Below are 11,420 nucleotides of genomic sequence, written 5' to 3' on the forward strand. Positions count from 1 at the left end.
TTCTTCTTTTTCGAAATTTTTTTCCTTCCACGTTCATTCACGAGCCCCATGTAACTCATTCATTCACGAGCCCCACTTCTTTCTCCATGTAACTTATCCACCAATCTTCTTTCAATTCATCTTTTAACAAGATCCATCTTTTAGTCCAATCGATTTTTGGTGAGTTATTATTGGTCCACCAATCCCTAAGTATAAATTATGTAAGAGGAGATGTTTGTTTGACAAGTATTTATGAAAATTCAACTCCAAGAATGAAAACGTAAGAGCGAGATGGTGAGACTGACTCCTTAGAACAAATAATAGTAGAATTTATTGATACCAACATCTTTTGCTTTATAATTGATTAGTCTTGGTAATCGAAAGCATCAATAGACTTAAGAGTTCATCTTTTGCTAATAGTTTCAAACCCATGTTAACGTTAAATAAATTGTATTACCCATGTTAACCTTAAATAAAGTGTATTTTTCTGACGTAGAGTTATGTGTTGGAAAACAATCACGCTAACAATTTTGGTAGTTAAAGAAGTCATTGATTAGTCTTGATAATCGAAAGCATCAATAGACTTAAGAGTTCATCTTTTGCTAATAGTTTTGAACCCATGTTATTTCTGATGTAGAGTTATGTGTTGGAAAACAATCACGCTAACAATTTTGGTACTTAAAGAAGTCATGGGATTTAAAAATTAGAAAACTATCACGATAATTGAAACGGGATGTGTGTTTGCACACCAAAAAGGACTAAGAGGCATTAAGTCTCAACAAATTTTAATCATAACATCAAGTTATTATATTAGTCCTCACACAACCATATCAGAATAGCTAATTGCTTTTGGTATTTCATCATTATATAACAAACATTGTGAATTAGGGCGATTCCAAACATAATATAAATACTATGTCATACTTAATACAAAATAAGTTACTCTGACTTAAAGGATAGTACTTGCTAATTAAACAAAATATTCAATATAAACAACAACCACAAACTCCAACCTATTACACAGCTTCAACTGAAAACTCAAAAATATACTTTGTTGAACTACCATCAACGGTTGAGCATAGACACATAGAGCCGTTCTGGAGGATACCGAATGGTAAAGGAAGAATATCCCCTCCTCTCAGTTTCTTCTTCTTAGCATACTGATACCACCCCTTTCCAAGATACTTTTCTATATTGTTTCGGTTGGCTATGTGAGTTTCTCCGTAGTACATATCTCCACTGTCTTCATCAAACAGTTTTATCATAGTTTGGTTCACGTACAACATTTTCTTAGACACAAACCTTGGAAAATGTTGTATCAAATAACATGAAAATAACGTTAATATAGGTTACATATAGTCAGTTTGAAACTGCTAATAAACTAAATAACATTTCTTACCAAAACATTTTTGCTCAAAGTAGTTCGGAAACCTATCACCCTTTCCCATTTGAAATCTTCATCTAATTCAAAGTTAAATCACTCCAACATCATCTGTTTTGAGATCTTGCCACTACTATTGTTAGAATAAAAAATGTGGATAATTGTTGATAACTTTTGTGGTATTTTGATAACTTTTCTCAATTCTTTTCAATATAATTATGGTTCGTGATCGTGTAAATAAATAAAATCGAGTTTAGTAGTAAATATAGTATTTATAAGCTTTTCTTATGTTTTTTGTAGGTTTTATGCATTGTGGGAAGTAATAGGAGGTAAGGATGCATTTTGGAGCAAGTTTGGAGGCCAAAGGAAGAAGTTGTGTGCAGCAAGGGCCGCTTAGCGGCCTCTAAGCGCGCTTTCCAGAGGCGAAAGGAAAATTTGTGTTCAGCAAGGTCCGCTTAGCGGCCTCAGCCCGCTTAGCGGCCTCCAGCGTGGAAGCAGGTATTTTTGGTGCTCCGCTTAGCGGCCGTCTATGCGCTAAGCGGAGGTACTTTTTCAAGTGGCTACTTTTAGGCACTTAGAGATATTTTGAGGGGATCTTATCTTGTTTCTCTTCATTCTTACAAACCACACACTCTAGGGCAAGAGAAGAAGAGAGAAAAACTCATAATCCTTCAAGATTTCTCAAGCATTTTTCTTCATCATCTTTGAATTTCTATGCTAGGAGATCTTGTGTTGATGTTTGTTGTTGAAGCTATGGATAGCTAAACTTCTCATGTGTCAAGATTAGAGGTAGTTAGCTTGTAGAGTATGTATTTAGCTTGATCTTTTGTATATGAACCTTGTTGATGAATAATATATGGTGAATATCTTTGTATTCATGTTTATATGTTGTTTTGATACACTATTGAGAGATATGTTTCAAATCTTGACCAAAAGGGTATTCATCTATCAATAATCAAACTCTAGAGATAGATTTGTGAGTTGATAATCACTTGTATCAAGCTTTAAAGGTTATTATGTCAATTGTCGGCATGAGAGATCATCTGACGGTTAATATAATAACAATCACGATATTGCTTTAGAGATAAACGGTATCGAGAGGATACGTGATTGTATTAATCATTGATATGTTCATATACATGATCATCAGAGTATATACAAAAGCAAGCTAATGAAAACTAATCTTGACACAGTTTTACCAAACCGTTTTTAAACCCTAAGTTATTGTCTTTAATTTCTTTTCATGCTATTTATCTTTCATGACACTAAAAACATTCAGAATCTTAACTCAAAATACACTAAGCTGTAGAACAGCGATAATATCGCATCAATCCCTGAGGAGACGATACTAGAAATACTTATCCTATACTTTCTAACAACTATCAACATCAAAGTTTAGTACATTGTAGGATGTTCAAACTCGGGCGAGCGATCTCATAACATCTTCACTATCAGCGGCAGTCAAACATGATGAACTTCATCAAAAACATATTAAAGATAGCATTATTAAAATCACAATACCTATAAACGAACCGTGCAACCATACATATGCCAGTGTCAACAAACTAGGCCCCAAGATCGCGTATATCGACCGAAGAGGGAGATGCGGTGGCTCCGTCCCTTTTCTGAGGAACTACATCCTCCAGAAAGGGATTCATGTTGCCGAGGGTGATCTTGGGCAAGATTATGGTAAGGTGTACATTACGGTCGTCGGGACTGGACACGGTTGAAATCTTGAAAGTTGTTTGGATCTTTGGTTTCTGGGGAAAGAAAGATGGGGAGAATAGAGGTCCCCACAATCGGCGCCACTAATCTTACAGGTTGATCAGAACCTGAAGAAGGCCAGAGACTTCACGTACATTGTTGATGTTGAAGAGTAGGGGTGTACCTGAAAGGCACTCTGATGCTAAAGTAAATGGGAGCACAAATATGTTTGAGTGTTTTGAGGATAAGATTTGAATTACCTGACCCTCTCAAATGTGAAGGTTTTTATATTTCCCCCAATGCTTGACCAATGCTCCATATTTTGGGCTGGATGCGGGGATCCAAGCCCAGAACATGTGACTTCCAGGAATCTAGGTGTAAAATTAGGAATCCTGGAATGCTGCCAGAAACTAGCCGTTGGGGCGGGCAGAGATGTACTGTTGGGCAGCAATGGTGCCCAGCTAGCGGGTGACCGTTTGTCTCCGACTGTGGGAAATAGTAGACATTTTAATGTTGGCGTACATGGAGTACTGGCCGAGGACAGCGGTGGTCTGCTGGTTCTTAGACCAGGTGAGGATATGTCCCCGACGGAGGGGCAGGAGGAAAAGTGCTTCCCTTTGCCCCCAATTGGTTAGGCTAAAATTATTGGGCCGTTTTGGTTGCACAAGTGGATTGGACCATGCCTAGCTATAACATCTCAAAAATCTAGATTAATTATTTAATTAGTTAATTAACTAATTAAGTGCGAATATATGACTCATTGTGAATTAATCGTGATTTATTGGTGATGACGTGATGTATTGTTGAGATGATGTGTTGTGAGGTAGAGCGAATTAAGATGACTATGAGGATTATTTTAATAATACTTGGATAATTAGAATAATAAGTTGCAATGATTTTAATTAGTGAAACTAGAGTAATATTGGTGTAGAGGCTATGAGGGCAAGGTAGTAACTTGTAAGAAGTTAAATGAGGGTAAGATGGGAAGATCATATTTGGGGTCCTAAGGTTAACTAAGTAAAAGGGAAGAGAGAGAGAGAGAGAGAGAGAGAGAGAGAGAGATTCATTTTATTCGATCATGAAAGTTGGGAGTAGCGTGAAAGAGAGAGAGAGAGAGTTAGGGCAAGAAGAGGAAGAAGGGAGAACCAATTGTAAAACCTGAGAAGAGAATCAGAGCTGCAATAATCTAAGTTAAGGGGAGTTATCCTAATTATTATATTTTCCCTAAGGGATTGATAATTGTAGGTTGGGTTGCACTTTGGGGTTTTGTGATGTTTTGATGACATTGATGAACTATGATGATTGATTGTTTGGATTGTATTGTTAATATGATGCATGATGATAATAATTGATGAATTGGAGAATGATAACATGAACTAGATTCAAATCCACCATTGTTAAGGATTTGTGGGTCTAGGGTTTGATGAAGATTATTGAAGTTGTGATTTGACGTTTAGAATGAATAATACCTGTTAGAACTAGGTTAATGGACCTTAAATCGCAGGAAATTAGTGATTAAAGCATGTTTTTGGACAAAATATTGGGATTGGTTTGATGCAGGTCGCGCAGGGTTTTCTGCAGAAATTGCAGACCCCACTTAGCGCAGTGGAGCCCACTTAGCGCGCTTTTGAAAACAAAATAAGGGTCAACTCAAGAGAGGAACGCGCTTAGCGTGATAGTCTGGGACGAACTTTGATATTTTTGAAAAAAGATTTCAGATTATGGAAGCTTATGATTTATAATAATTTTTGATTAATTTTCTGGAATTTAATTGGCACGTTTAGATGGGTTTAGAGGGTTAATTGTCGATGACGTGGAACTTGATTATATGACTATATGTATGTTTACTTTCCTTGATGGACTAATATGATTATGCTTTGATGTAATATGATGTATGCTTTCTATGATGAGTTGGAGTTATCATGATGATCATGATGCATTTATTATGAAGAGTTTGGGGATGATTATAGGATGATGATTATATGATGATGATTATGTGATGGTGAATATGTGATGTGTTAGATGAAGTGATATTGAGCATGTCTTGATGTGCATACATGCTATGTGAATGATGTATTTATGAAGAGTGATATGAATGATGATGCCATTTTGACTAGCCGTGGTCGTTGATTTTGTGATGTTGAGCATCATGCATTTATAGCATATTTGTAGGACGATAGTCAAGTGATTTTTGTAGGACCATTGGTCTAGTGACGACCCTTAATCCCATTGTGAGGATTGAGTGCAATATTGTGAAGTGCTCCGGTTCCAAGCGAGAATCGATCCTATGGGGGGGGGGGGGTCTTTGGAGAACGATGACCGAGTCATCAGTGAAGTTTGGTACCACATGCACGAGTCAATTGGTGTTGCATTGCATTATTTGTGACATTGCATGGTTGAATGATGTTTGATTAAATGATGATTTAAATGATGAATGTGATTGAATTATATGATGATGTTGTGAATATATGATGATGTTGTGAATAGATTATGATGTTGTGAATAGACGATGATGTGTAGGTGTGAGTAAGTATGTGAAGCATGAGGATACGTTGTATCGATATATGTGTGGTTATTTACTAATTATGTGCCACTACTATATTTATTCCTTACGCCTTATATAATAATTACGAAATACTCATCCTTTTTGTTTGAATGTTGCCTCCACGTGGGTAACGCGCAGGTATTCAAGAATAGTCTGCCGAAGTTAGAGGATAGCTTCGTGGAGTCCTTTATAGCGCTTGTTTTAGAATAAAGGGAGTCTTGCTCTGATACATAACATCGGGGTTGGGATCGCGTGTTTTGGAACTATTATGTTCATCTTTAATTGTCATAGCATGATGAATTATTTGTATGAGTATTATGATGTTTGGTTATGAAACATAAACGGTGAAGTCATGTGTAATGTTTTATGAAGTTTTATAAAGATGATTTTGAATTATGAATTCTGCTGCGAGAAAATTAATGTTATTACGGTTGTGTTAAAGAAGTATTTGATTAACATAATTTTAAGAACTCGTGTTACAGAGTAGGATTGTTTGTTATATGAAGATGTGACGCCCTTGTGGTTTATTTGTTGATTTTTCGTAAAAATACATGCGAAATATATATGGGTTTAGATGGGTGTTACACTAGCCATTGGGTCAGTCCAGAACAGGAGCCCTCTCAAGTAGTTGCTTTCGAGCACGGGAGTGATGACTTAAGAGCAGCCTGTGATCCGGGGAGGATTGTGCACGGTTGGTGCCCGTTACTAGAGACGGGGGCGTTTTGTGGTTTTTCCGAGGAGGAATGCGTACGAGGAACCCTAATGTTGCCTTGTGTGACTGGCTCTCGGGAAGTCGAACTGTTGATTGGACTTGAAAGGGTGACGTTTCATGCGTGCATCGAGCCACGCGTCGCAGTAAATGCCTAATGATGGCTAGGCTAGGCATAATGATGCCTCATACGTCTTCTCAGGTAGGCGCGTGCCCGTGCACGCGCTTCTGATGCTTCTTATAAATAGGAGAGAGCATGGTTCATTTTCACTTTTCGCTTCTCTTTCTCGCTCGCTATCTTTGCTCCAGTCTCAACCGCTGTCCACCGCCGCCTTCCACCGTCCCAAGTCGTTCGACCACCTTCCGTCCTTCTTCGACCATTTAAGTTACTCTTACTCTTCATCTTTGCAAGCTTCCGTTTTTCGTTTAGAATGCATGCTGTTAGGACGAAAAAAGGGGGTAGATTAGGAGTTTTCTGGCGAGTTGTTGGTGTCTGACAGTGGTTCTGCTACTTTCAGACGGTGGCGCCGATGAGAGTGTTCAGAAAAGTTAGGCATTTTTGCGTCTCTATCTCGTCTGATGCCGCGACTGGCGGTGGTGATGAGCCTATCGTTGTTGAGTCAAGGAGTTTCTGGTGGATTGATGAGTGGGAACAGCGGTGTTCTGGGTTTTGGTGATGAACTATATGAGTTTTTTGACGATCCTTCATGCGAGATTCAAGCCCAGGCGTCAGGGACATCCTTCCCCGCGAAGGTTTTAGAGTTTTATCTGTCAGGGAAGAGCGAAACTCTATCGAGGAGGATTTTGTTGAGTTCTTCGTATATTTGTTTGTCGTCTGAGTAAGGGCTCTGGCCGAAGATGTCGTCCTCGCTACCTTCGTGCGTGCCCTTTCACTTAATTAGTGGTGGAAAGGTAGATTTGATTTCAAAGTCGAATTCACTTTTCTCCATTGCTTTTCAGGCACAGATGGCCAGTAATGCCGAGGATGAAGTCATGAGTGACGTCATCGGTAGTTTTGAAGGCGGTAGCTTGATCGACCAGAACATTCCCGAGCAAGATGCATCTGAGCAAGACGTGTCCGAACAAAGCTTGTCCGGCTCTACCGGAGAGGAGTGGATTGCTTCCGGGCCTCGGGGGATCGTCTTGGTCTTCACCGATCTCCCGATGAGACGTTCACGACTGTGGCTAAGGGAATGCACTCGACGAGTGTCAAGGATTTGAGGGTTCTCTTCCCCGGGGAGGACGATAGGATCTGCTCAGGATACAATTGGACCGTTCTGGGTGCAGAAGTGGATTGGGCCATGCCTAGCCATTGGATCAGTCCGGAACATTTATCTAAATCACTGGGGAACACATACATGATGATGAAATATATTGTTCGATTTATGTTAACGATTAAATATGTAATATTTCATTTTTTATGTATTGTCATAACAATTATCAATGATAATTATCTTTGTTTCATGCATCTGTTTTGTTTCTGCATCTATTTAGAATCCAGAAATACACTTTTGTAAGGTACACAAATATGCATTTTCAGATTAAATTTAATCATAGAATGAGGCGTAGTTCAAAAACGAATAAATTGTGTGTGAATGAGATGCGTTCGGGAATGTATTTTTAAATCTATAATATACGAAAAAAGTTGTTGTTCCGTAAATCACAAAAATATCTTTTTGTTATCTAAGTCTAAATTAATAATTTAGGGACAAAAATTATCTTTTGTTGATTTTTTCCAACTCACTTTTCACTTTCCAACTCACTTTTCACTTTTTATTACTTTATTATTATTATTATTATTATTATTATTTCTAATAAATTATTAATCAAAATATTCTAATAAATTATTTTTTAATAAAAAGATTATTATGATATTTTTAATGATTATTAATTTACATTTAAAATAGTATTTAATTTTTAAAAATTAACTTTAGTAATTGAATATTTTTTAATCAATAAAATATTGGATTAATTCAAAAAACCAGTACAAAGCATGGTGATCACAAATGATCCAACCCCAAACCAAGAATTACAATAAAAGTTGAGCTATGTAATCTCTAAATTTCCTAGTATACCACCCCCTATGTATAATGGTATCTTTGATTTTATTTACAATATTGGTTCTATCATATGTTTGACCAAAACAAGTGTTGTTCCTAAGCTGCCAGCAACCATAAATTGTTTCAGCAAGGGCCAGTTTCATGATAACACACTTCTTCCCCTTGCGACGACAATAGGTTGTGAGCCAAGTTTTTTCAGCAAGCCACTGTTGCGGAACCCTCTCAACTTGAAGCCACTGCAGGATGGACTTCCAAATGCTTTGCATAGTTTCGCACTCAAAAAACAGGTGCTCAATAGTTTCCTCTTGCCAACAAAAACAACATTTAGTATCTAACTCAATACCAAATTTCCTCAATCGCGTCTTCGTGGCAAGTCTATGATGACAAGCCATCCACAGGCAGAAGACAGCTCTAGGTCTAGCAATATTTCTCTCCAAAAGGATGTACCAGTCCACATTAGGCTCCATTGTCAGCATGCCACGATAAATCTTGCCCATTCTGAACTTGTCCTCAAGTAAACTTTGATTCCAACCAGATTGAAACTCCAGGATATCCTGTCTTGCACGAAGAATACCTTTGCTAATCCAAGAAGCATTTATTGGCCCAGTCATTAGCATAAGATCTCTGCCTTTGATAAAGTAGATATGCATCCATTGAACCCAAAGACAGTCTGTCTTCTTTCTCAAATCCCATAACAGTTTCAGCATAGCAACAATATTCCACCTGTCCAAATCAATCAGATTATAACCACCTTTTGTCCTGGGTTTACACAACGTTTTCCAGGCTACAGGGCTCTTCCTGCTAGGTGTCACACCCCCAGTCCAAATGAAGGTTCTACACATCACTTGAATCTTAGCAAGCACATATTTAGGAATGGGAAAGCACTGTATCCAGTAATTGGCTATGGCAAAACAAATAGACTGAACCAATTGGACTCTGCCAGCTTGACTAAGCAATCTCGAGCTCCAGTGGTTAAGTCTATGGAGAATTTTTTCTATGAGGGGTAGATAGTGATCCCCTGATAGCCTTTTGTAGGTCAGAGGTACTCCAAGGTATCGAAAAGGCAAGGATCCTTCTCTAAAGCCAGAGGTCTCAAGAATCTGATGTCTAGTATCATCATCAACAGCTCCCATGTACACATAACATTTCAAAGGATTCACATTTAACCCTGTGGATTTTGAGAAAATCTGGATAGTGTTGCATAACATTTCCACAGAATTCTGGTCTCCTCTAGCAAAAAGGAGCACATCATCTGCAAAGGACAAGTGTGTAAGGGCCAGCTTCTTGCATTTGGAATGATGCTTAAAGTTGGGATCTAGCTGCATTTGGTGCATAAGTCTGCTCATGTACTCCATAACAATGACAAAAAGGTAAGGAGATATGGGGTCTCCTTGCCTTATGCCTCGAGCAGCTTGCATCAGATTGGAATGCTCCCCATTGATATTATACCTATATGTAACTGTTTTGACACCAATCATGATCCAGGTGACAAACTGAGAAGGCATACCTACTTCAAGCAGAATGGATTCCAAAGCTTTCCAGTTCAGCATATCATACGCCTTCTGCAGATCTAACTGGATCATACACCTAGGGGTACCCTGCTTCCTTGTATAGCCTCTAATTAATTCATAGGCCAGAAGAATATGCTTATGGATCTGTTGGCCTGGTATGAAAGCAGCCTGCCTGTGCCCAACTATGGATCCAATGAATTTAGCCAATCTAGAAGTCAGCACTTTAGAATACAATTTATAGACAGTGGAACAACAAGCTATAGGTCTGAAATCAGTCAGAGTTTTAGCTTGGGGAGATTTGGGAATAAGTGTCACTAAAGTGCTGTTGAAACCTTTAAACATAGTATTGCTATTGAACCAGTGGCACACAGTATTTATCACATCTTGCTTTATGGTGCTCCAACAACTTTTAAAGAATTTGGCATTGTAGCCATCAAGCCGAGGAGCCTTTGAGTCACCCATTTCTTTCAGAGCCCCATAGATCTCTTCCTCATTAACAGCCTGAATCAAAGTCTGCCTCTGCTCAAGAGTAAGTTGCTTGCCCTGCCTCATGACATTGAGATCAATTTGATGCAGATTTCTATCTTCTTTGCCCATGAGGTTGCCATAGTACTTGAGCACCTCATCAACAATTTCTGCATTGGTGACCAGGTTTGTACCATCAGGCCTACTGATAATGATCCTCTTGGCTCTATTTTTAGCTTTTATGGATGCATGAAAGAAATGATTGTTGCCATCTCCCAAAGTTATCCAATTAACCTTAGCTCTTTGTTGCAGCACCCTTTCCTCAATTTCTTGGCATCTGAGGATGTCATTGGATTTGCTTTTGATTTGCTTCATTAAATCAGTATTTAGATGATCTCTGGTCTGCTCAGTCTGAAGTTTATGCAGCTCCTCTTTATCTTTAGCAATTGTTCTCTGGATATCAGTATAAGGTTTGCTCAGATTTTTCAGGATAGGCCTCAATCTTTTAAGTTTCTCCCATAAGACATGAGGAGGACTCCCTCTGATAGGTAAATTCCAACTATTGGCAACAGCTTCTTGGAACCCCTCCAACTGGGCAACATGATTGACAAACTTGAAATGCTTTCTCTTGGGGGCCTGCTGAGTCTGTGTGCAAACTTGGAGAATGGCATGATCAGAAATATGAGGAGCAAGATGTTTGAGGTAGACATCCATAGATTGGAACCAGGCAGCATTGCCAATCACCCTATCGATCCTTGAGAATATAGGATCCCTCTCATGTCTATTGTGCCAAGTAAAGTAATCTCCTCGATTTTCCATTTCAGTCAGACTGCATAGATCCATCATGGCCTGCAAATCAATAAACTCACTTTCAGTAACCAGTCGGCCTCATATTCTATCCTTGCTCTTAAGGACATTGTTAAAGTCACCAACAATGCACCAAGGATCATCATCATTTCTAGCCAGATTACCAATGTCCTTCCACAATCTTCTTCTCTGGGCCAAAGTGTTCATAGCATACACAACAGTTAAGATAAATTTGAGTTTCCCTGCAACTTCAGTAACT

This window comes from Vicia villosa, linkage group LG3 (assembly GCF_029867415.1).
Source record: "Vicia villosa cultivar HV-30 ecotype Madison, WI linkage group LG3, Vvil1.0, whole genome shotgun sequence".
NCBI classification, from domain to species: Eukaryota; Viridiplantae; Streptophyta; class Magnoliopsida; order Fabales; family Fabaceae; genus Vicia; species Vicia villosa.